General features: G+C 40.3%; 1 protein-coding gene and 1 pseudogene across 8 annotated transcripts in view; one reads left to right on the plus strand and one right to left on the minus strand.

Moving 5' to 3' along the window:
• The window catches only part of RBMS3 (RNA binding motif single stranded interacting protein 3), an 809,718-nt gene that overhangs the window by 206,419 nt on the left and 577,049 nt on the right, over positions 1-26,250 (plus strand). The window lies entirely within an intron of this gene.
• On the minus strand, positions 23,362-24,088 carry LOC133234986 (N-acetyllactosaminide beta-1,3-N-acetylglucosaminyltransferase 2-like; annotated as a pseudogene).

The following is a 26,250-nucleotide window of genomic DNA, read 5'->3' on the forward strand; positions in this document are numbered from 1 at the left end:
AAATTAAGAGAACCATAGAATCACAGAGTTAGAGTGGACACTAAAACACAAGTCCAAACTATTTCCTAAGGCTCGAGTTCCATCTAAAACCCAGGAGCCTAGAGGCTCACTGGACTATTTATACTGAGATGGACTCCCCAGCTTTTGATGTATTTCATGTCACTGTTGATCAAGTCTCATTGTTTGTGAGATATTTTCTTGTAAAAAGTCAAAATACATCTTGCCATACAGAGCAAAGTCAATTCTTCTTCAGGATAACAGCCTTGAAAATGTAACAAGGTAATCGTCAGTGCCCTTGGGTCTTTTCTCCAGGCTAAATAAAATCAATACAGTATTGGTAGAAGTCTGTTCGCCATCCCAAAGTCTTTCTGAATGTAAAAAATAGAATATATTTTCAGTGTTCCAGTTACAATTTCATGGATCATAAGAGCAGTCTGGTGGGTAAAAGTAAGAGTAGAGTAGACTACAAAATACCAGAGTGTTTTACACGTGGAATTTATAGCTGTTGTTTTGTGAAATGTTTCTTTCAGGTGTGTGTACATATCTGTAATTCTGTACACCTATGTTTGTATATACTGAATCCCAGATTTAAATGACTTCTTTTTAAACTAGCTGATTTACAATGGTGTGTTAATTTCTTCTGTACAGTAAAGTGATTCAAATATACATATATATATATATATATATATACACACACATTATTTTTCATATTCTTTTCCGTTTTGATTTGTCATAGGATATTGAGTATAGTTCCCTGTGCGATACAGTGGGAACTTGTTTTTTATCCATTCTTTGTATAATAGCTTGCATCTGCTCACCCCAACTTCCCACTCCATCCTTCACCCGACCCCCTGCCCCTTGACAACCACCGCTCTGTCTCTGTGTCTGTATTCTGCTTCTGTTGTGTAGATAAGTTCATTTGTGTTATACTTTATATATCCTACATATAAGTGATATCATATGGTAGTAAAATAATTTCTTAATGTGAATCACAATAAATAAAATAAGAAAAAATAAAACTAAACCTCTGACACATCACCTCAACAGATTTCTCATACTTTAAGAGTTTCTTGGAAGTCAGTGTGCAAGAATGACCTGGAAAGTTTGTTAAATACAGATTATGTTCCTTCCCTTGCTCCCTCTTCTCCAGATTCTCATTCAGACTGTCTGGGGTGGGATGAGTTGCACTGCAGTTTTAATATAAATTCCACCTTATAGGCCCTTGGGCTCTTCACCTATTGATCTATGGAGACCATCCTCAGTCCTCCTGCCCTTAGTGGCACCTGAGTAATTTACATGAGAACCACGTGATGGTCAGAGAGTGTCAATCTATAGAGTCAGTGTGTATAACGCTTAATTTCTTTTATATTTTAAAATCAAATTAAATATTTTAAATAATTTCTCCTCTCAGCCCACTTTGGAGACACTTGGAGAATTGGCAGTGGTCTTTGCAGGGGAGACCAGGGTTAGAAATAGAAACTCAAGGAGGACTTGGAGAGGAGTGTCTGACCGCCAGGAGTGCACTCGCTTGTGCTGACTGAGCTCAACAAGGGTCGAGCCCGTCTCAGCTCACTTACCACACCTTCCTGCCCTGTCCTCACCACGCCGGGAAGGACTTCCCCTCGGTGCCCTCAGCCTTCCACTACGATCTCATCACGGGTCCTACTTGTCATCCAAACACGATTTTCTTCACTAGAAGTCCCTAGCGCAGATTAGCCAGAAACAGTGCTTCCCACCTGTTGACTCCAACTAGACACCACGCTTCAAGCCCGTGTCCTCTCTTGATTTTCTTGTTTTGTTTCTGTTTCTCCAAAACATGCAGTTTTCTCTTCTTCCTTTCTTTTGTTTCTTGTTTATCATAGAATTATGAAGCCTTCCCTTTGAGAATGCCCATCATAATGTTTCCGTCTTGAGGGGATTTCTCCACCCTCTAATGCCATCTCTGCCTTCAGAAACTCACATATCAGTATCTCGCCCATGCCTTTCACTCCACTGTCTTCTTGTCTCCCTTCTAAATGCAAAGCCTCTCTTGGGCTTACCTTTTCCAGGTCTTCAAGAGCCTCCCTCCAGCCCCTCTCTCAAAGCCTCTTCTACCATACAGACAATGACGGCAACAATGACAATCGAATGGCATCCCTAGGCTCACAGGACTTCAAAAAAGTCTACTGCTTGCAAAAAGTAGCTTTTCACACAAAGACTGGAAGTATGTACATCTTGTTGATATCTCAGTGTTGGGCATTAGGAGCTTTTGGAATGTGTAGGTAGAAGCTGGGCGTGATCTTCTCTGAGAGATACTCTCCTGAGTCTTTAACATTTTGCATTGAAAACAGGAAGTCTACATATAAGAAGGGAGCCTAACATTTTGAGTTTAAATCTGCCACTTTGTAGACTTGTAAATATTGGGCAAACTACGTCATTTCCTGAGTCTCTATGTCTTTCTCTTTAACATGGGTGACAGCACATCCTGAAACACAGCGGTTTAAACCATGATCAAAAATAGAGAATTACACTCACAGAAGGCTCTGTCCTCATCACCACCGTTAATCTGATTCCTGAGTTACAGCTTCATTTGTCAGGTTAAGTCCCATTTCTCTACGGACCTTTCTCAAGGGTGTGACGTCAGTGTCAGGTTGAACTTCCTTTTAGGAGAGGCTGTCTTCAGTCCATGATATTTCTTCATTTAATATTGTTGTCAATTTGAGTATTATTTTTAAATTGACATATAGTTGATTTACAATAGTGTGTTAGTTTCAGGTGTACAGCAAAGTGCTTCAGTTTTATATATGTGTGTGTGTGTGTGTGTGTGTGTGTGTGTGATATACATGTCATTACAGGTTATTACAAAATATTGAGTATAGTTCTCTGTGCTACAGGTCCTTGCTATTTACCTATTTTATATACATTAGTGTGTATGTGTTAATCCTAAACTTCTAATCTGTCCCTCCTACCTGCCTTTCCCCTTTGGTAACCATAAGTTTGTTTTCTAAGTCTGTGAGTCTTTTTCTGTTTTGGAAATGAGTTCACTTGCATCAGTTTTTAGACTCCACATATAGGTCATATCATATGTCATCTGTCTTTGTCTGATTTACTTCACTTGGTATGATCATTTCTAGGTTGATCCATGTTGCTGCAGAGGACAGTATTTCATTCTTCTTTATGGCTAGGTAATGTTCCATCTTCTTTATCCACTCATCTGTAGATAGACACTTAGATTGTTTACCTGTCTTGGCGATTGTATATAGTGTTGCAGTGAACACTGGGATGCATGTATCTTTTCAAATTAGAGTTTTCATCTTTTCTGGATATTTAATACATCACTGGATATTTTCTTGTTTGTACATCGTCATATATCACCTCCTAAGGGGATGTCATTACATATTCTCATTTACTTCTATTGTCCAATTATTCAGCTTCCTGGGAGGTCAGGGCCACAGTGTGAGCTGCTGTCTTCAGTCTCAGAGCTACACCTCACTTTCCTTGATTTTTCTGAAACATCACTTCTGGGATGAAGCCACGGACTCTGCTTTCTGGAGTGTACTCAGTCCTTACAGTAAATGTAACACTTATTTTATCCCAGCTTCTCCTATTTTAGCAGCTTCAATGAAGCTATTTTTAATGCTGTGCCAAATGTGTATTCACAGATTGCAACCATGGCTAGGTTGTTGGGAAGGATAAATCAGTAAGCTAGGAGGACGGATTGTGCCCGTATGGTTTCTAACTTATTGGTTTTGCTTAGAAACAGAAAATGGCTTAAGAAAACTAACAGTGAACTTCACACTGGTCAGAATGATCATCATTAAAAAATTCACAAACAATAAATGCTGGAGAGGATGTGGATAAAAGGGAACCCTCATGTACTGTTGGTAGGAATATAAATTGATATGGTCACAGTGAAAAACAGCATGGAGGTTCCTTAAAAAACTAAAAATAAGGCTACAGTATGACTCAGCAGTCCCACTCATGGAAATATACCCAGAGAAAATCATAGTTCAAAAAAATTCATGCTCAATGTTCATTATATAGCACTGTTCACAATAGCTGGTACATGGAAGGACCCTAAATACTGCTATCTACCAATAAAAGAATGGAAAAAGCAAAATGTGGTCTATATATACACAATGGAATATTACTCAGTCACAAAAATGAATGGAACTGTGCACTTTGCAGAGATGTGGGTAGACCTAGAGACTGTAATATAGAGTGAAGAAAGTCAGAAAGAGTAAAACAAATATTGCATTATACTGCCTATATGTGGAATCTAGAAGACTGATACAGATGAACTTATTTGCAAAGCAGAAATAAAGACACAGATGTAGAGAACAGATGTACGGATACCTGAGGGGGGAGCAGGGGAGATGAGTTGGAAGATTGAAATTGACACATATACACTATTAATACTATGATATTGCAAGGAGATCAAACAGTCAATCCTAAAGGAAATCAACCGTGAATATTCAAAGAAAGGACTGATGCCAAAGCTGAACCTCCAATACCTAAGGCAAAGACCAAATTCATTGGAAAAGACCCTGATGCTGGGAAAGATCGAAGGCAGGAGGAGAAGGGGGCGACAGAGGACAAGATGGTTGGATGGCAGCACCGACTCGATGGACTGGAGTTTGAGCAAGATCCAGGAGAAGGTGAAGGGCAGAAAAGCCGGGTGTGCTGCAGTCCATGGGGTTGCAAAGGGTCGGACACGACTGAGTGACTGGACAACAACAACTAAGTATAAAATAGATAGCTGGTGAGAACCCACTACATAGCACAGGGAACTCTGCTCAATGCTCTGTAGTGACCTAAATAGGAAAGAAATGCAAGGAAGAAGGGATGTATGCGCATGTATAGCTGATTCAGTTTTCTGTACAGCAGAAACTAACCCAACATTGTAAAGTAACTATATTCCAATAAAAACTAATAAAAATAAAACTGAGAGTGGACTTGAAATATTGAATCCATTTTTTTTTTTTAAGACAGCTGCGGTGTTTTAGACAGAGCTCAGTCACTGATTCAACAGAATCTTAGTAAGTGCTTATAATATGACTGGAGCTGTGCCATAGACGTGGGGCATAAAAGGGCAGCAGAACAGATGTGAGGATGATAAGTGTAAAGAAGGGGATGGACATGAAATGACTAAAAGATATAGAAGAAAATGCAGGGTATTATGAGTCGATGTTAAAAGGACCTGATGCAGGAGAGGAGCTTTGGGGAAAGGCTTCCAGGACAAGGTGACATTTGGGTGATTTGTGTTTACAGAACTCCTATGTGGTAAATCACAGTCTGTTAACATTTAATCTGCTTTTAGTAAATGTTGGGGCATATTTGGTGTGTCAGTCAAGACCGGAGGAGCACATGTACTTAATGCATAGAATTTGGGATTAGCAAAGTCACATGGTGAAATGTCCCTTGTCTACAGCCGTGCCTTGCTGGGAAAGCCTTCCCAACAGTGAGCTTAAATGTGTAGGAATGTAGCTTTGATGTGGTTGCAGTTAATGTGCCGGAATTCTTGACAGTTCTTCACAGACCAGTTTCTTCCCAGGCCTGGAATCTCACCACTGCTCCCTTTTAGTAGTGCAAGGAGCGTAATTCTCTCGGGACCTTTGGTCACAGAAAGATCACAGGCCCACTTGTCAAAATACCAAAATTCCAGGATTCTATGTTTGTGGTTAAAGAACAGCCTGAAAACAGAAATGCTCTTAGTTCACAGAGGGGCCTCTAAGCACTAGTCTCTGCCGTATCGGCTGGAACACCGAGCCACAGACCAGGACCAAGTGTGTGGAGTGGACACATGACCTAGAAATCCTCAGTGGTGAGGACTCTGAACATCTACTGCCTTTTCTTCCTAACCTAGCTCCCAAATGTTCGGGTTTTTGTTGTTGTTGTTCCAAAGCTATCTTCTCAGGTGGCACTAATGGTAGAGAACGTGCCTGCCGATGCAGGAGACGTAAGAGATGTGGGTTCAGTACCTGGGTGGCAAGGATCCCTGGAGAAGGAAATGGCAACCCACTCCAGTATTCTTGTCTGGAAAATTCCAAGGACAGAGGAGCCTGTTGGGCTTCACAGTCCACAGAGTCGCAAAGAGTTGGGTATGACTGAATACACGCACACACAAAGCATGCCTTACTTCCCTGAGCAAGGATTAAACCCATGTCCCTTGTATTGAAGTTCAGACTCTTAACCTGGAACACCAGGGAAGTCCCCAAACATTCTTTTATTCACACACGTTAAACTATCCCAAGGAACCCAGATGAATGAAATAACAAGACAGCTTGAGTCCTGTTGCCCTCTGTATTCTTAGGGGCCTGGACGCAGCCCCACCTACATCCCACCCATCAGAGCACAGAGTGCAGCCAGCCAGGCCCCCTCACTGCCCTGGATTCGATCGCTACATGACGTGTTCCTGCCTTCGAGTCCTTCAGCATCTGTCATGATCTTGTGTCTACTTCAACACCTGCAGCCTTTAAATAATTTAATGTGAAAATGGACCACAGTTCAGTGGAAACCCAGCCTGACCATTACCTGGGGTTCCAAGAGTTTCTCAAATATAAAGATTTATAAGATGAAGGAAGCCGAGTTCATCTGTGGGTTGTGGCTAGTGAGGCCAGGCACAGGCGGGAAGGGTCCGTCTACAGGGGATGAGTGGCCATGTATAGGGCATTTATCTGGCTCAAGATTGTCAAAAGGGCCACTGGCCATATATACACTCTTGATACTATGTATAAAATATTAATAACTGATGACATCCTACCAGATCAGGGAACCTACTCAGTACTCTATGGTGACCTAAATGGGGAGGAAATTTTTTTTTTTTAAAGGGTGGGCTATATATGTGTAGCTGATTCATTTTACTGTACAGTAAGAAAACCAGCACATTATAAAGCATCTATACTCCAATAAAAATTAGTTAAAAAAATAATACAGTTGGGGAAAAGGGCTATTTTTTTCCAGACAACTGAAGGTTGCTCTCCTCCTCTGCCTCCTGGACTCACAGCCCCTCCTTTAAATGATCAGATTTGATTATCATCAGCCTGCCTAGCCTTTCAAATTAGTTATTCAAGCCATAGTTACTCTCAGCTAAACTAGAAGCCATTTAAAGCCAGGACTTTGAACCTTTTTCTTTTGTTTCCCCAAATGTCTTCTATGGCACTTGTTTGTACTTAAAAGGCATTGAGGAAATGTCTGGCTGATGGATTGAGCTCTCTGTGACCGCCAGATTCCACAAGGCTTTCAGTGGATATCAGGGGTTGAATGGTGTTTGTCAGAAAAACAAATGAACAAACAAAAATAAACAGAGCTCTGAGGTTCAGCTCAAGTTTACTTCCTCTGGGAAGGAATCCTGCGAGCCTCGTCTCCCTCTGCTCACCCCACCCTTCCCTGAACCAGCATAATTGTGTCCATGCTTATCCATGTTCCTCAGGATGTCTTTGTCTGGCTGCTTCAGTCACAGCCACTTGGTACCAATGACACTCTTTTGGACAGATTTATTTTCATGTCTGAGATCCTGCCTTCGTCACTGAGCACTTTGGAGACAGAACTCACACCTGATTCATCTCTCTCGTCCCAGGACAGTGGTTGGAGCACAGAAGCGGCCAGATATATAGTTATGAAATACACATAGTAAATAAGAAACACGACAGTGATAAGCACCTTTATTTACCTATCTAGCTCAGTCTCACGTCTCTAAAAGAGTGTGCCAAGTCCGCAAAAACAATGCAGATAACAATGCAGGGTTTTTAGGACAGGAAATGGAAAATGGAAATCTGGCGGCTTCTTTTCCTGCTTTCTGAAAAGCCACAGCACAAGTCACGTGAATAAAAGACATAAATGTCAGCGAATGGATTTATGGGTGTTAAACATGCCAGCTTCTTGGTGTAATGTGCCAGCATTAGTAGTTAGGCTATCCATTTCACTGCCTGCTTCTAACATACAAGTGTATATTTAGAGATGGGAACACGATAGCCCTTAAATAATTAATAATAAATAATTGATATGTACCTCCAGAGAGATGGTTTCTATTATTTCTGGCCTACTGGGTGGTCTCCATTTATCTTTTTTTAAAAGGCTTTATGATTTGGCATCAGAATAGAGGGGAATATGCAGTTCCTTTGAAACATTTTTCCCCCCTGCATACCTAGTGAGATCTCGAGCCTGGAAGTCTTTTAGAAACACACACTTTGTATTTATAGGCTCAGGTATCTATATGGTGAAAATTCTCTTCAATTGGAACACTTTATGTAAAGTCTCCGAAGAGGTGTGTTTAAAGACGGAAAGCATTGCTATTCAGAGGATTGACTTTTTCAAAGTAACTCATTCATATTATTGACTTTTTAAAGTGAAGTTTCTCTACGTGTTTGTTCAGCACTGCAGGTTCTGAAATCACAGGAAGAGTGTTTTACACATATGTTTTGTGATCGTGCTTCTTCATTTTAATTGGGTGGAGTTGACTGCGAGAGAAAGCTTTGGTCACTCTGGTCTGCCCTGGGCCCTCTAAACAGCTGTGTAAGCAGTGGGTCATGGAAACACTGGGCTCACGGCATTTGGATGTCATTCAAGAAGCAGTGTGACTCCACGGCAGGACCTCACTCGTTGCCTCACCCTGTCACTGTTCCTCTGTGGTCATTCTGGAAATCAAAACCCAATAGCAAGGCCTCTGGAGAAATGCTTTTAATAAACTATACAAATCAGTCATCTGAAGAGAAAGCCATCTCTGATACAGTGGTGGTGCATTTCTGCACAGCGATGCCAATTACAGGCCATGGGTATATGACAAGAAGGGGACACGGCGTGGTTGCCACCACAGCTGAATTATAGCAACCAACAGAAAACACACCTGGATGTGTGGGTGATTTCTCTGTGAAAAGCAGAGAGCAGCCTCCCCTGCTTCACAACCGCTCTTCAAGTGTCCTTTCCATGAACTTTCCAGATGCTTTGATTTTCAATCATTGTTTTGAATTCACCAACCTAGTGATTGTTTATCTTTTTTTTTTTTTTGGCCTCTTTTTGGAAGATAAAATATTTAAAACTTTTTTTTAGATTATGCATTTGCACAAGTTTTGAATTCTTTGGAAATAGAATTACTCTTAATGAAACATCTGAAAACATGAACAAACAATGAGCAAGCGGAGTTCCGTCGAATAATGGTGCTATTGTTAGGTGATTGAACACTTGGGAGATTACTATCATGGTATACTGGCATGTTGGTTAATTCCAGCCATAATTTAACAGTAAAACCTACTTAGGAAGGCAGGAGGCTGAATGGCTTGTCAGACACAGGCGCACACGTGCGCGCACACACACACACACACCCAGCTCACACAATGACAAATTACGCACTGTTTATACACAGACAGAGTTGGCCTTATTTTTTTTCGTAAACTGTGATTTAGGTAATAATGGCACTGTAATTTTAACTCTCTGTGTAGCTTGAATGTTTGCTTAATTATTTTATCACCATTGTATTTAGTGATACTAATGCAGGGTGCCAGCGGAATTTGGCTGTGTGTCCCTAAGTCTTTATTTACAGAAGGCTGGCATTGATTTAGACTTGATAACACAGATCCCATTTCCACTAGATTACTCTCAAATTGTTTGACCAAAGGCTACGGGGACATTTTAGGCCAAGCGAAAACATATAATTAAATTTCCAAGGAGTTTTCACATTCTCTAAGCTGGGGTTTTTGTTTCTTTGCAAGTTTCACAGATTTCCCCAGATGAGGCCAAAGTGCCTTTCACTGCAGTGTTGACATGACTTGTCTGCGTGTATTAGCTATAGACTGTGAGCTCATGGCAGCTGAAAGTATACAAAATGTTGGAAAAGAAGAAGAAAACAGGAGTCTCACATAGAGTTCAAATCTACCTTTTCCAACTAGTCAGCTTTGATAAAGACAGAGTTTTGGAAACTGGAAAAGTTACCTTGATTCTTAACACAACATTCATTTCTTTAAGTGCCCAGGTTCAACAGAAATGCATGGAATTTCATGACTTTTGTGTGGGGATGCCAGGACTCACTGTGTTTAAGACAGTAATGTGTATATGAAATCCTCGGGGATCTTGTTAAAATGTACATTTTCTGAGTCAATAGGTCTGGAGCCGGGTCTCACATTCTGCTGTTTGAGGAATCTCAAGGTGATGGCCATGCCATGCTTCATAGATTGTACTTTGAACAGCAAGATCACAGAGCAGGAGAATTAAACTCAAGACATCTTCTGTAGGTATAGATTAGGCTTCAAAAATATGCACAGGTGTGAGACGGTTAACTTAAGGAACTGAAAGTCCAGTAGGACTTTCTTCAGGGGAAAGGAACAAATACTGTTTAACCTCTTTGCCTTCTAGCTAACGTTTAACCTTTGAAGGAATGTTATGCATCCCTTCAGCTATTTTCCTTCTGTACACTAATGTGGTCTTGTATATGAATAATTATACAGAAATACGTACGGCAGTGAAAGTGACTTCAAGGTCATAAAGATCCCACGGATTGGCTAGCCTTTGCTGACTTCGTGGTTTTTAACTGAGCTGGAGTCCCCCAGCAGTCTGCCTGCTACATTGTTGATGTTCTTGAAATTTTCCATCCTTCACAAAGGAGGGGTAAGCCAGAAATCTGCACGTCCTTCGGCTTCTGTGGTGCCTGGCCCCCCAGTATGCTTGTGGCTTGATAAAACTTCAGCTTGTTTTAGATAACCACACGCAAGACCCGTGTGTTACGATCAGAAAGCCTTGGCTTTTTATATGGCCATTGCGCTTGGAAAACGTCATGCAGCATTAACCTGATCTGGAATAACTTAAATGGCTGATCCTGAGTGCTTGGTGAAATACAGTAACTTTGTGGGACTTGAGTCTCTGGCTTTTCAGTATAGAAAGTACTTTAATAGCTTACGTAATGTTGAGAAATGACTTGAAATAAGAGGGACATTTAATTCAGCTCTTAATTTGGCCTCTATGATAACACCAGAAGACATGATTTTATTTCGACTGTCAACTATTTACTATTGGAACTATTTTAAAACCCTCTTAAGTAGTTTATTATTATTATTATTATTATTATTATTTTGTATGGCATCATTTTTCTAAACTATAAGAGTCATCTCCAGACCTAATGTAAAGGGCCTCAAATCAACCAAAATCGTGTGGAGAAAGACTCTTCTAAGGAACAAGTATTGGGAAACATGGATGCTCTCTAGATAATGCCATTCTGGGTTGCTGACACTGCCTGTTTTATATTCAGAGACACACACATACACACATACACAACGATTCAGGATGCTTGTTCAAAGCATGGTGAACTATAGACACAGAGTAAGACAGAACACTACAAACATTTTCTCTCTTCTGAAAATCAGACCGTGTGTTGGAAGTAGTTCACGATGCAATGAAATTACAGTATATTGATTTCTCACAAATAGCCGGGAGGCATGACGGGAAACTTGGCCCCACGTAGTCCATCACATCTCACTAAGGCACAGTTTACTAATCTGTGAAATTTAGACATTTTACTCACAAAGAATGATATTTTAAATTCAATAGTTTGGGAAACATTAGAGAAGCCTGCAACATGGAACACTGGTAGGGTTGTGGGGAACCCACATCTGTGGGTGATACGCCACTTTGAAAAACAACACGTGCTCTCCAGGCGGCAGCTGCTCCCCTCCTGAACATAAGGCCTCGTAAAACTCTTGCACATCTGCACCAGTACATGTGGAAATGTGAATGACAGCAGTATTCACAGGGGCAGAAATGAAGGGATGCGTGTGGTAAACCTAAGTGAAAATAGATAGGGGCTGTGATAAGCAATTATGAATTATCTGTTCAGAGGAACACTCTACTCTAGTGAAAATAAAAGAATCCCAATCTGTGCACCAGCCTACCCTAGTTGGATTCATGATTTGAAATGTGAAATAAATAAGTTGCTGTAATCCATGTGAACTGTGATTCGTCTAAGTAAAGTTCTAACATGAGTAAAACTAGATATAATATGATAAAAACCATGGAGGAAAACAAGGGATACTTTTTTACAGAATACAGGCCAGTGGTTATCTGTAGAGGAACATGCAGGAAATGGGGTTGGAAACAGGCAAATAAGATATTTCACAATTATAACCAATGATTTATTTCTTCAGCTCTGTGATGTATGTTCATCTAAAAACTTTCTACATTTTTTACACATGTTATAAATAATCTTTCACATGTTCAGTGCACACTTATATATGAATACTTATTAATTTAGTTGTATAAATTAATATATAATTTATTTATTTTGTTAAATAATGTACAATTTAAAGTAACAATAATCGTGTAAAATATACAATTATATAATTCAATGTATAATTCAAATAGACATATTTATTATTTTCAATTTGAATTATTACAAATTCAATTTTCTGAATTAAATTCTAACACAAACAAAAGACAGAGTTTGGATATAAATAAGCTACAATATTAAAAAAAAAATCCATGACTATCCCAAAACATTTACCTTTTGAGTAAAATATAGAAAATAATGTCAGAAAGTGATGCATATTTTAAGTTTTAAAAATATGTTTGTCTTTAAATTTCAGTTTGGTAGTAAATACTTAACTGCCATAGACTAAGAAATTGGTTTCCTAGCTTCAGAGATTCCTTTGATTGTTTGGAAGGCCTGTCCCTTATGTGCATTGAATGAATTTTCTCACCATATGGACAGCTTGAAGTAGACATATTAGTTCTTTCTCAAACAAGATTAAATCTTTACTCTTAGGGACCCTGTTGTAGGAACTGCAGGAAGTGGCCTTTCCATAAGTACACATACACAAAGACACACACACAATCACACAGATCTGTATGCTTTTCCTAATGTTCCTTTTTTGAGAAACGTATAATTTCCAGGAGGAAGCAGTAAATGTTAGCTCAAAAATAGCTGCACTATCAGTTCTAAAATAGCGAGGAGGCACATGAATGGGCAGGTATCAGCCATTCAACACCTTTATTCTTTCGCATTTCCTTGATATAAGGACATACTCTGAAATGATGATGTACTTGATATACAAAAGCAGTAAAAATTCAGTAAACAAACTGTCACCCTTAAATTCCGAAGGACATCCTTTGGTACTTGAACTATTCACTGAGAGGGTTCCCAGGTGGCATTAGTGGTAAAGAACCTGCCTGCCAATGCCGGAAACATAACAGACGTGGGTTTGATCCCTGGGTTGCGAAGATCCCCTGGAAGAGGGCATGACAACCCACTCCAGTATTCTTACCTGGAGAGTCCCATGGACAGAGGATCCTGGTGAGCTACAGTCTTAAAGGGTTGCAAGGAGTCGGACACAACAAAACTGACTTAGCACGCAGGCACAACTATTCACTACAATTAGATAATTAGTTAATAGTAAAGATTCCTTTGTAAGTATATAAATTGTGAACCTCTGAATGAAGATCACTGCTTTTTCACATCCGCTTGTTTGTGTGTGGCTTACACTGTTCTAATAGAACTGAAATACTTTTTCTGTTGTATAGTGTGTTATACCCACTGTATCAGGGGTCCCTAACCTCTGGGATCTAATGCCTGAAGATCTGCCGTGGAGCTGATGTAGTACTAATAGAAATGAAGTGCACAATAACTGTGATGTGCTTGAATCAGCCCAAAACCATTCCCCAGCCCCAGTCGGTGGAAAAATTGTCTTCCGTGAAACTGGTCTCTGGTGTCAAAATGATTGGGGACCGCTGTACTACATTGATTTTGGCATTGCCTATACTTAAAAGCCATGTAGAAATTCTTTGCAAGTGTTAGCACTGGGTAAGAAATCATGTAAGCGGTGTGATATATGAAACTCATAAACAAGAAAACCCATATGTAGGAAAGGAAATTAACCCACCTAGCCAGAGTTTGTGTGGTGAGATTATGAATAATTTCTGTCTTTCTGCTTTTTTTTCAACATTTTCCAAATCTGATTTTATGAGATGTATCTCTCTATAATGGAAAAAAAAATAATCACTTATTAAAGTGTCAGTGCTCAAGTGAGAAGTGGGCTGAAGACTGTTTATAGAATTTCAGTTTTATGGGCATGAAGTGTGGCTTTTCATTACATTTCATGTTAAGGAAAGTGGAACCAATTATGTTCCTACGGCATATGAAAAGTTCATACCTTCTAAACATATCAACTTTTACTTTGGCTTCCTAGTGGTTAACTTTGAGACAAGGGGACAAGGGGCTACCTCCTGAGCAGAATATATTACATCTTCTTTGTGGGTGAATTCCCGTTGCGTAACGCACATCTGTAAGCACAGCACAATGAAACCCATGCTAATCCAATTGGGAAAAATCATGCAACTTCAAAGGGAAACCACCTGGCAATGGAATCAGGCTTATTTGCAAGAAACAAATATATGTCTCGGGATACAGGGTGTATGTTATGTTCTTCTCAGAACTACTATTTTTATTGCTATTATGAATTTCATATTAGGGGCCGTAGGAATTTTTTTTTCAAATTATGGGTAAAAGTCTATGGGTAAGATATGGGTAAAAGTCTCTTTACACAATGAAAACCAATATGCTGCTGACACTGTATTAGCACTTCTATTTGTATTTTGTTTGTGTATTTCTTCTTCATTCAGCCTTTGGTAAATGGTTCTAAATTAAGGATTTTAGAGGCTTAAAAGGAAACAGTAAGATTTCCTCAGAGAATGGATGGATAGGAAGAATTTTTTTTTTGCCACTCCATGTCTATGCAGCTCCTTTTCATTACAAATATCATTAACTTCTGCCACAAAGGCGAATATTCTCTGAATATTTTGTAGTGGAAAACGCTCTATAGCAGAAAGTGCTGCTTGGTAGAAGAGTGCACTGATTGTCCATTTCCAGTTTCGTGGTGTGTTTTCACAAACTAGACACACCCATGTCTCCAGCAGCCAGTTCATAGAGCAAGATGTGACCAGCACTGCAAACCCCTCATGCCTCTTCTAGTTACTAACTCAGTCCAAGGATAAGTCCCACCCTGACTTCCAATACATCGACTTACATAAATAGAATCTGGTAATGGGTGCTTCTGTCATCTGCTGTCTTCTGCTCAACATCAACGATTCCTCCCTGTTGTTTGTCGTTCCCATCACAGTGTGGTATTTTATTGTTTGAATAAACACAATATGTTTATCCATTGTATTATTGTTGGCCGTTGGGGTTTGGGGCCAGTTGGGGGCTGCTGATGAACATTCTTATAAACCATTTTTAATACAAGGAAAAAGAAGCATGGCTTCTCTACTCATTTCTTATGTTGTCTAACAGAAAAAGGAAAGTTTCAAGTCTGTTTCCTTGTAAGCAGGTTTTGTGAATAGGAGTCAGCATTGTCGTCACTGTCTACTCGACCACTTTTGCTGCGCACCTGCTCTCCGCTGTGTTCTGAGTGATGTCTGGATAATACAAACACGGAAGATGTTTATTGTTCTTGGGTAACTCAGGAATAAGCCTGTGCTTACACGCAGAGCTACAAGGAGCAAGCACCAGACCCCCTGACAGAGGGAAGACTCCTAATTCAGCTGAAAGAAAGATGATAAGTGAAGTCTTTCTGGAGGAGACACGCTGATAGGAAGAAAGGAAGTTGTGAGCAAAGAGGCAGGAGGAAAGGAAGACAGTTGTTGACTGACAGAATTGCATTTTAGCAGTGAACATTTTTGAACTTTCCAGAAATCACCATGGTGGGATCTGGGGGCTCACATTGGAGAATGATGAAACTGGAAACCAGAAAGAAAACTTAGCTCACTATGTTTCCTGGCTGATGTAGTAGAAATAAAGTGCATAAAGCATCATGAGGCCAAAGGATTGTTAGAGCACAAAATTTTTCTTGGATTTTTTTTTTTTTTTTACTGCAACTCAGTCTAGTAGCATTGTATCTATAGTGTAATGATAATGAAGAGTTTTGCGGGGTGTGAATAGTGTCTGTAATGGATTCTTAAGGCATGGAATCTCCCCTTCAGTATTACGGGATATGATCTGGTGCTTACATATAAGACCACACACATGGCCATAGGTGTTTTGAGAAAATGTGCAAACTGTGCTTTGGGTTATGATCTATAGATGTTATGTTACACTGAGAGCATCATACATGGCTTCATAGTGGACACTAGAGACCATATATTCAAGTTTTGTTAAATAAGAGTTGATCCGGTAAAAAACAAAAACAAAAAAAAACTTTCAAGAAGACATGATTGTCTTCCTGACTTGGGAAGCAGCTGAATTTTCCTTACATTTTCCGTTTAGCCCTTAGCCTTCCCAGGTGGAATCCACTGAAAGCGTCTCAGAGGTGTGTTCTTGGTCATGCGGAACACTTTCTTCCAGGCAGAGTGAGAGGAAGGCACTCAGAGGTGTGTCTGGGCACCTTGTCTGAGGGTTGAGGTAAATGAACCAGCAACTGCTGATGACTGGAGGCAGGCAGCATGGCACCCAGTTTGCAATCTTCTCACTTCCTTAATTATGGTTTTTGGAATCTGTTTATATTATGTGCCTGAATTTTCTGACTATTAAGTAATTGAAACATTGAGCATCACCCCAGCAACTACTGTTTTGGAAAATCTCATGCTATCAGCTTATCATTAAGCTGGAATGTTTAACATGCATTCTTTTATTAGGTCTTCTCACTTATCTAGTGAGATAGTTATATATTTTTACATTCAGTTTTTAAAATACTGTGAATAATACAGTGAATGTATAAAACAAATAGTCTTCACATAAGTAATTTGACTGCATCATTGATTTACATTATCATGAATTATCTGAATATCCATTAGTCAGTGAGTTTTCTGCTATGGTAATGCAAGGACTGAATCTTTTGGCCTGATACAGAGAAGTTTTATGGATAATATTTTAGATTATATTTACTTATGGATATAATACTTATATAATAAGATTATATAATACTTATAGAATATATAATACTTAGAATATATAATAAGATTATATAATACTTATGGATAGTATTTCACATGTATATGGGAAAGTTTATAACTTTTTCAAAATCTTATGTTAAGAGATTGATGTATTGACAAAAATGTTTTTGTTCTCATCCACTTGGATTCTTCATTTTATAAGCTTTGATATTAAGGATATGAGAATTATTTTAAAGTTTGACTTGATTTTCATGTTTTCTGTTTCTGGTATATATGAGCTTCATGGAGCCACTTCTCTCTACATGACATGGTTTTGTCTATTTTCTAACTGCAAGTTCTGACTCATTTAAATGAAGCAGTAGCATTCTTATATTTAAAAAGCTTAGAGTAGCTGCTCTACTGTATGAAATTCCTCTTTCATTAAATTACATCAATTCTTTGTCTCAAGTGTCTTTGCCAATTTAAAATAACACAATACCATAAAACATTTTACAGCAGAGACTTTCAGACTCTTTCTTATTTTGGCTATTGAGTGACATTAAAAGTCATTCTCTTCTTAAAATGAAATAAATGTGCTCAGTATAAAATATAAAAAGTGATGGATCATTGTCAGTAGGATATACACTTTGCCATGCTGCAAAGTGGAAGATATATCTGTGCTTAAATATACTTGACTTTGCCACCCTGATTGTCTCGTCTGATGTTAGAGATGTGATATATGATATTCAGTCCTTTATTCATTCATTCAACAAATCTTTATTGAGTAAGCCCTGTTTGTAAGGCCAGGGATATAAAATAAATAACATCTATGCACTACCCTTGAAGAACTCACCAATATTAGGATGGACAATACATGCAGTATTGATGAAGTATTGCATTTTTGTCATTAACACAATTGATGATAAAATGTACTTTCTAATAGAGATATACTCCATGACATGTTGGATCATAACTGGAATAAAAATAAGCTTCTGGGTGAGAAAGAAAAGGCATCAGAGAGAATATATCAGTTGAGTTGAGGAGGAGGAGAAGAGTCGTGACAAAGAAAATGTGGGGAGAAATTAGAAGCAAAGTGACGTGTGTTAGGATTGGGCAGTAATACCTTATTAGTTGGGTTTCCCTGGTGGCTCAGATGGTAAAGAATCTGCCTGTAATGTGGGACACCTGGGTTTGATCCCCGGGCTGGGAAGCTCCCCTGGAAGAGAGCATGGCAACCCACTCCAGTATTCTTACCTGGAGAATCCATGGACAGAGGAGCCTGGCGAGCTGGAGTCCATGGGGTCACAAAGAATCAGAACGAGCAACTAAGCATGCACACACTTTATTAGTCACACATCATTTCTGAGAACCTGATTAGGTGGCTGTGGTACTGAGAGAGAAAGTGGAAACCAAATGTGTACTCTGCTGCTGCTGCAGCTAAGTCGCTTCAGTTGTGTCCAACTCTGTGCAACCCCAGAGACAACAGCCCACCAGGCTCCCCCGTCCCTGGGATTCTCCAGGCAAGAACACTGGAGTGGGTTGCCATTTCCTTCTCCAATGCATGAAAGTGAAAAGTGAAAGTGAAGTCACCCAGCCATGTCCGACTCTTTGCGACCCCGTGGACTGCAGCCTACCAGGCTCCTCCGTCCATGGGATTCTCCAGGCAAGAGTACTGGAGTGGGGTGCCATTGCCTTCTCCGAATGTGTGCTCTAAACAGCTTAATTCCATGGATACTAGAACACGGCTCTCAAAATGGTCACATATGCTGCATGTTTGATGCAGTTTTTTTTTTTTTTTATAGTGTTAAATCAATAGATGATGTCAAGATTTACAGAATCTGAGGTTTGATGTCTTTTCCAAATACAAGTGTAAATTCTTTTATTTTTGTGGAGGGGTAGAATTCCCCTATTTTTATAGTATAATTTGAAACAATAGTTTTAGTGTCAGACAACACATCATTCAATATGCTGCTGCTGCTGCTAAGTTGCATCAGTCGTGTCTGACTCTGTGCGATCCCATAGCCGGCAGCCCAGCAGGCTCCTCTGTCCCTGGGATTCTCCAGGCAAGAACACTGGAGTGGGTTGCCATTTCCTTCTCCAATGCATGAAAGTGAAAAGTGAAAGTGGAGTCGTTCAGTCGTGTCAGACTCTTAGCGACCCCATGGACTGCAGCCTTCCAGGCTCCTCTGTCCGTGGGATTTTCCAGGCAAGAGTACTCGAGTGGGTTGCCATTGCCTTCTCCGATCATTCAATATAAACCTATGTATTTTTCTTTTCTTTTTTTAAAATTAATTTTTATTATAGTATAATAGCTTTACAATGTTGTTTTAGTTTCTACTGTACAGCAAAGTGAATCTGCTATACGTGTATATAACTCTCTCTTCTTTGGATTTGCTTCCCATTCAGCTCACCATGGAGCATTGAATACAGGTCCCTGTGCTATACAGTAGGTTCTCATTATTTATCTATTTTATACATAGTATCAATAGTGTGGGTTTCCCAGGTAGTGCTAATAGTAAAGAACTTTACTGTCAGTTCAGGAGAGAGGAGATGCGGGTTCGATCCCTGGGTTGGGAAGATGCCCTGGAGGAGGGCATGGCAGCCCACTCCAGTATTCTTGCTTGGAGAATCCCATGGGCAGAGGAGCCTGGTGGGCTACAGTCCATAGGGTCGCACAGAGTTGGACATGACTGAAGTGACTTCGCAAACACACACACATCAATAGTGTATATATGTCAGTTCCAATCTTCCAATTCATGCCACCACTCTCAAGTATAAATTCTGCTGTGAAGCTATGTCTTCCATTTTGCATTCAGTTTGCTGCGGAGTCACACTTGTACTAGAATGGGCCACATGTTGTAAAATCAGAAGCTTCTTTAAGAAATGAGGTACTCTAGAAGTGATTTCTAAAAATCCATGATGAATGTACTGCTGCTGCTGCCAAGTTGCTTCAGTCGTGTCCGACTCTGTGCGACCTCATGGACTGCAGCCTACCAGGCTTCTCTGTCCATGGGATTCTCCAGGCAAGAACACTGGAGTGGGTTGCCATTTCCTTCTCCAAGATGAATGTACAGCTATACTATTTCCAAAGACTTTTGGTCATTTCTCTGCTTTTTGTGGTTGAAGTCATGTCCAATATGTACAAAAGACTTACAAATGCTTTTGTGGCCCCAGGACTGATCAGGGGGCTGACTTTGATCCAAGCTTTTTCTCTAAGTATTGAGAATGGTATAATATCAAGGAAAGAAGAGGGATTTTATAGCCAAATGCCCCCGAGTTCCAATGCAAGCACGTTAACGCAATAGCTGTGTCATGTTGGGTAAAATCACCTACTGTATCTAAGTTTAATTTTTCATCCTTAAAAAAAATTAGAATAGTAGTATCAGTTTATTTGGAGGTTGTGAGAATTTGGAATACAGTGCCTGGTGGAGTCTGGGCAGTGACTGGCTATAGCAGGCGCTCCATTCATGGTATGTGTGTATTTGTGTAGAAATGTAGTCTACTACCCATCTAGCCTCTGCCACAGAGGTGTTTTCTGAGAGAGAGAAATATGGTGAGTTCAACATTGTTGTGTTTTTGAGGTGACCATTCAACATCCAAAGGGAAATATCCAATATCTCTAATTTTCCAATTAGAGACTCTAATTGGAGACTCCAGACTGAGGCATGATGGTGAAGACAGATCCACAGAAAGAAACATGAGAGGGAAACAAAAAGAAATGGAAATTCAAAGTGTGATAACGAAGGAGATTTCCAGTTAATGGTTCTCACAATATGTTCTTGCTTCTTACCTGTGAGTTTGGTAGACATGCAAATTCTTGTGTCTCCTTCCAGTCAAACAGTCAAGACTGATGTGGGGACACAGAGTTGTAAGAAGCCACCCAGAGGATTCCGATGCATGCTGTTTTAGAGTTATCAGACTCATGGCTACTGTAGCTCCAAAACAGAAGGGGGCTAAGAATTATGTTTGAGGTATACCCACTTTCAGAAATCTAGAAGAAGAAAAAGGGCAAGTCAAGGAGATAAAGAGTAATAATCTGCAAGGAAGGAAGATAACAACTGGGTTAATTGCTGCATGGGACCCAAAGAAGGATGTTTCCCGAGAAAGGTTTTCAAGACAGTTGAATGGTAGTGAGAACTCAAGGATGATAAGAAATGATATCTTTTTACTTATTAAGAATGGAATATTACTTAACCATTAAAAATAATGAACTTGAGTCATTTGTCGAAATGCAGATGGACCTAGAGTCTGTCATAAAAAGTAAGAAAGAGAAAAACAAATATTGTGTGTTAACATAAATATGTGAAATCTAGAAAAATGGTACAGATGAAACTTTTTGCAGGGCAGGATAGAGAGCAGATATAGAGAATGGACATATGGACACAGAGGAGGGGGAAGGGGTGAATGGAACCAATTGGGAGAGTAGCATTGACATATATTCACTACTATGTATAAAGCAGATAGCTAGCAGGAAGCTCCTGTGCAGCACAGGGAGCTCAGCTCTGGGCTCTGTGACGACCTAGAGCGGTGGGGTGGTGCTGGGTGGGAGGGAGGCTCAAGAAGGAGGAGATATACGTATGCATATAGTTGATTCATCTCCCTGTACAGCAGAAACTAACATAGCATGGTAAGTAATTAATTCCATTAAAAAAAAAAGAAGTTACATAATTTTCACTATGTTCCAATAATGAAAGTCAGTATTTAGGAAGTAATTAGAAATTAGATAATGAGAAGAAAGAAATCATATGAGCAGAGCAATCATTTAAGAACATTCTCTCGAGGAACAGAAAGAGAGAAACATGATGCTAGCCGATGTACTGGGGGGGCAATGTATGGCAAAAAATCCACCATGATATTGTAAAGTAATTAGCCTCCAATTAAAATAAATAAATTTTTTTAAAAAGGATCTGCACATATTTAAGGAAAGTCAGAGGGGGAAATGCCCTTGTGTTGGGGAAGAACATTGTTTCAGAATACTTAGATGATATACAGTAAGTTCCTACATATGAACAAATTCCCTTTCGAGAGCACATTCGTAAATCCAATTTGTTCATAAGTCCAACAAAGTTAGCCTAGGTACTCAGCTAACACAATCAGCTATACTTTTCATTCAAATAATACATAAAAAACAAACACAAAAATAAACAAAACGTGCTTAACCTTACAGTAGAGCATCTTGAGAATTACAATAGTACAGAAGAGCAACCAGCATACCGGGTCTGGCATCGAGTGAACAGACAAGAAGAGCTGCTGACTGGAGGGAGGAGAGGAGATGGGAGAAGGGAGGGCTGAAGGCTTGTCAGCAACAGGAGATGGAGGGCAGGCTGCAATTTCACTCACGCCTGATGTTGGCAGCACGGGCTCTTATTCCTTGCTGGTTTCAGTTCTATCTACCGTCCTGGAAAACGATCCAGTGGTGTCTGAATCCAGTGATGTCTCTTTTCTCTCATCATAGATGGCGTGGCAGCACTGGATTATGTTCTGAACAGCTTCTGCAGCCCTCATGTACCATTCTGCGTTCAGGTCCTGTGCCGCAACAAGTAACCCTGCCTGCTTAAATAAACAAAGGGCATCTGCATCCCCTGCATGATGCATCTCTTCAGTTCTTCAGTTACTTCTTCTTGTTTCTCTTCATCCTTTCTGCGGGCACGTTGGCATCTTTGAAAGCTCTCAACTTGAAGGTTCTTATGTAGGAGGCTGTATGGGAAACATGGGCACAAACGTGGCAGGGATGAATAGGAGTCGGGAGAGAAAAAAGGAGGAGCCGTGGCTTCTGTTTTCAGACAAGAGGGTGGCAAGAGGCACTGAAGCTGAAAGGCAGACTCTGTGCTCTGGAGCCAGATAGTCTGGGGTTCTACTTCTGCTACTTCCTGGTCACATGACCTTGAGAAAGTAACTTCAGGTGTTCCTGTCTCAGGGTCCTCATCTATAACAGTTAGTGGCAGTGCCTGCCTCCCTGGGGTTGTGATGACTAACAAAAACAGGTCTACAGAGAGAGCTCATAGAAAGGGTTATAAAAGTGTCAACTAAATAAAATAAATAGAGATGGACATTAAAGAGGTTTTGAAGAGGAGACCCATGAATGCTTGACACAATGACTTTGTTTCTGGTGAATGAGTGAGTGAGTGAAGTTGCTCAGTCGTGTCCAACTCTTTGCGACCCTGTGGACTGTAGCCCCCCAGGCTCCTCTGTCCATGGGGTTCTCCAGGCAAGAATACTGGAGTGGGTTGCCATTTCCTTCTCCAGGGGATCTTCCCGACCCAGGGATCGGACCCAGGGATCGAACCCAGGTCTCCCGCCTTGCAGGCAGACGCTTTACCGTCTGAACTGAAGGGTTTGCTGCTGCTGCTGCTGCTGCTGCTGCTAAGTCGCTTCAGTTGTGTCCGACTCTGTGCGACCCTATAGAAGGCAGCCCACCAGGGTCCCCCGTCCCTGGGATTCTCCAGGCAAGAACAGTGGAGTGGTGTGTCATTGCCTTCTCCGGAACTGAAGGGTTTAGAGGCCGTCAAATGGACATGACCTTTAAAGGTAATTTTGATGGTTTTACATAGAAATGACCTCTAATGGAAGAGAACACAAATGGGAACTATTTGAGATACATTTCTATGTAAAATGTAGTTTGCACATAATTCAGCATTTTAAATGAGCACTCTGCAACCGAGACCAAATATCAATCATCTCTTGAGGTTTTCTACTATGTACCAACATCAAATCTACATAGGAACAAATGTTACTCCTGCTTTTCTCTTCTATATCAAATGTCCTGAAGCCTTTGTCTCTCTGGAGCGAGGCCGAGTTTCTGAAGGCACATTCCAGTATAAACATCATCGATGGAGTAGAGAAGGACCTGGTCAGTCACATTGTACAGTCTCAGGACCAGGTGGCCGGAGTAGAGGAATCCACCTCCTCCTGCATAAGGCGGGTAGACACCAGTGTAAACAACTTCCGGAATGTAGTACTTGAGTTTCTTATCCCGATGAGTTCCAGCATTATGAATCACGTCACCAATAAGCAAATCTTTGGCTTTGTTCCCGGATAAGCTATTCAAGTAATTCAGGAGATGATGGGTGTTCACAAAAACATCATCATTGCCCTTGAACACGAACTTGGCATTTGGACAGGAAGTGCTCACCCACCTGAGAAAGAGTACTTCTTTCAGAGACAAGTTGAAGAATGTATCTCTGTAGTTCCACAAAAGAATGTCTTGGTGCTTCTCACTCTCAAATTTCAGCATATCTGAAAGGTCAGACATATTTAAAATCTCCAAAACCTAAAATCCACTTACAGAAGACTAGGGTCGGGCCCGTGAAGACCAAATGGTCCCAGTGTGGGATGCTACTGACAGCTGACTGTGCATGGATGAGCTAGCAGTGGGCAGCGGTGAGAACCCAGGAAGGCCAGGGTCAAGATATGGTATCCCAAGTGCTGTGCCTTATTGGCTGCTTGCCAGGAAAGGGGGAACTTGGGAATGAGTGTGCCTGGGGTAGTCAATGGAGCAGTGGGTCTTGGTGGGAGGTTAGAGGCAGAAGCATCTGGGGAGGTAATGGGGGAGATGTGGAAGGGGCTGAACTTAGAGAACAGACTGAGCGAGGAGTTAGGTGTTGCCAGGAGAAGATGGGATGAGTGGAGGAGAAACTCTGGATTGCCTTGGAGTATAAATAAGAGGTCATATGTGCATTAAAGCATGTGCTTCCTAAGGGGTCTGTGCAAGCATGGGACTGGGACATGCAGGCTCTATCACATAAGCAAGAGATGTTGTTATCCAAGATACCATTAGTATGTTAGACAGTATATGCATAGGTAATAGAGTGTAAGGCAGGCTTTAGTAAGATAATGAAAGACATTTCAACATGTCACCCAGTGTACTAGGAACGTCAGCACACACTCTTATTTCATCTTTATACCCTCTATAAACAAGAAGCAGGTCTAGTGATTATACTCTACAGATCAGGAAACTGAGATGCCAAGGTGCTGAGTAGTTGTTTTATATCCTATGGGTGGTACAGGTCAGATTCAAGTCCATATCTTTTTTCTTTTTATTGTATGTTGGAATATAGTTGATTAGCAATGTTGTGTTAGTTTCAGGTGTACAGCAAAGTGGTTCAGTTATACTATACATGTATCTATTCTTTTTCAAATTCTCAGGTCCACATCAGTCGATTCCAAAGTCCATTCTCTTTTCACGTTATCAGAACAAATACTGCAGGATGTGAAGCATGCTAAAATGCCCTATGATCAGTTGTAGGAAGTACTCAAAAGAATGGGGTTGCCATCCCATTTTTTTTAACATGGAAATCCCTTTCTCTCTAGCTTTCTTTAAGGTGACAGGTTAGATACTCTAATTGGACAACACAAATATACAACCTAAAGTGTAACCCAAGAGTTAACCACTAAGTGATTTTTGTTTTGTTTTGCTTTGCTTTACAATTTGGAAGCATTCATTTCTGGACTGGTATATCCATTCCAGGTTTATATCCATGTCCAATTAAAGAACCAACAAAGACACTAACCAATTAACGATCATGACTTGCCCTGCCAGTTATCTTTGTTCATATTAGTACTCTAATTCAATCAAACTAGGAATTTGCAACTAGTTATATCAAGTAAAAGAAGAGAGTTACATAGACATTGCTTGTGTGTTTTCTTTGGACTTTTTCAAAAGTCCCTGACAAAAATTTCAAAGCCTCTGTCCTTGTGATGTAAAAGTTGTTCTTATATTGACTAGATGAAAAAACATTACTAAGCAAAACCTCTGAGGAGAATTTATAGTCAATCTTTACCAACATAGATTATCATTTGAACGAAATCAAATGCTGTTTGCAGTTTTGAAAGTATTCAGTAGTTCTCCATGGCTTAGGAAAGTTCCCTAAGCCTGTGAGTTTTGCAGATGACAAAGTGCTTTGCTGTTTGTATGTTATTCTCTTTCTTGAGGTGATGGTTCTCAGAACAGTCAGCAGCATCAGCATCACCCAGGACCTCATTAGAGATGCAAATCCTTCAGGCCCACCTCATACCTGCTGAGTCAGAATTTCTGGGAGTTGGGCCCAGCAATATGTGTGTCAATAAGTCCTCCAAGAGATTCTGGGGCACATCAAAGTCTGATAATCATTGTCTTGAAGTTGGTCAGATTGTAAATGCAGCACAGCAGTCCTGGCATCCTGGTGAATCTGTAATTTACTAAATAGTAACTAATAATAGATCTACAAAAGAAACTTTTTTTACAGTTGTTTTTCTTATCCCTAAGACATGTAAAAAGCATCTCTGATTGCCAAAATATTGCTCCATCTTCATTTCTTTTAACTGTGTATATTTTTGGCAATCCTGGGTCTTTGTTGCTGTGCGCGCTTTCTGTGGTTGCAGCGCGCAGGGGCTACTCTTTAGTTGTGGTGAGTGGGCTTCCCATTGTGGTGGCTCCTTTTTCTACTGAGC

Source organism: Bos javanicus, chromosome 22 (assembly GCF_032452875.1).
Source record: "Bos javanicus breed banteng chromosome 22, ARS-OSU_banteng_1.0, whole genome shotgun sequence".
Taxonomy (NCBI): domain Eukaryota; kingdom Metazoa; phylum Chordata; class Mammalia; order Artiodactyla; family Bovidae; genus Bos; species Bos javanicus.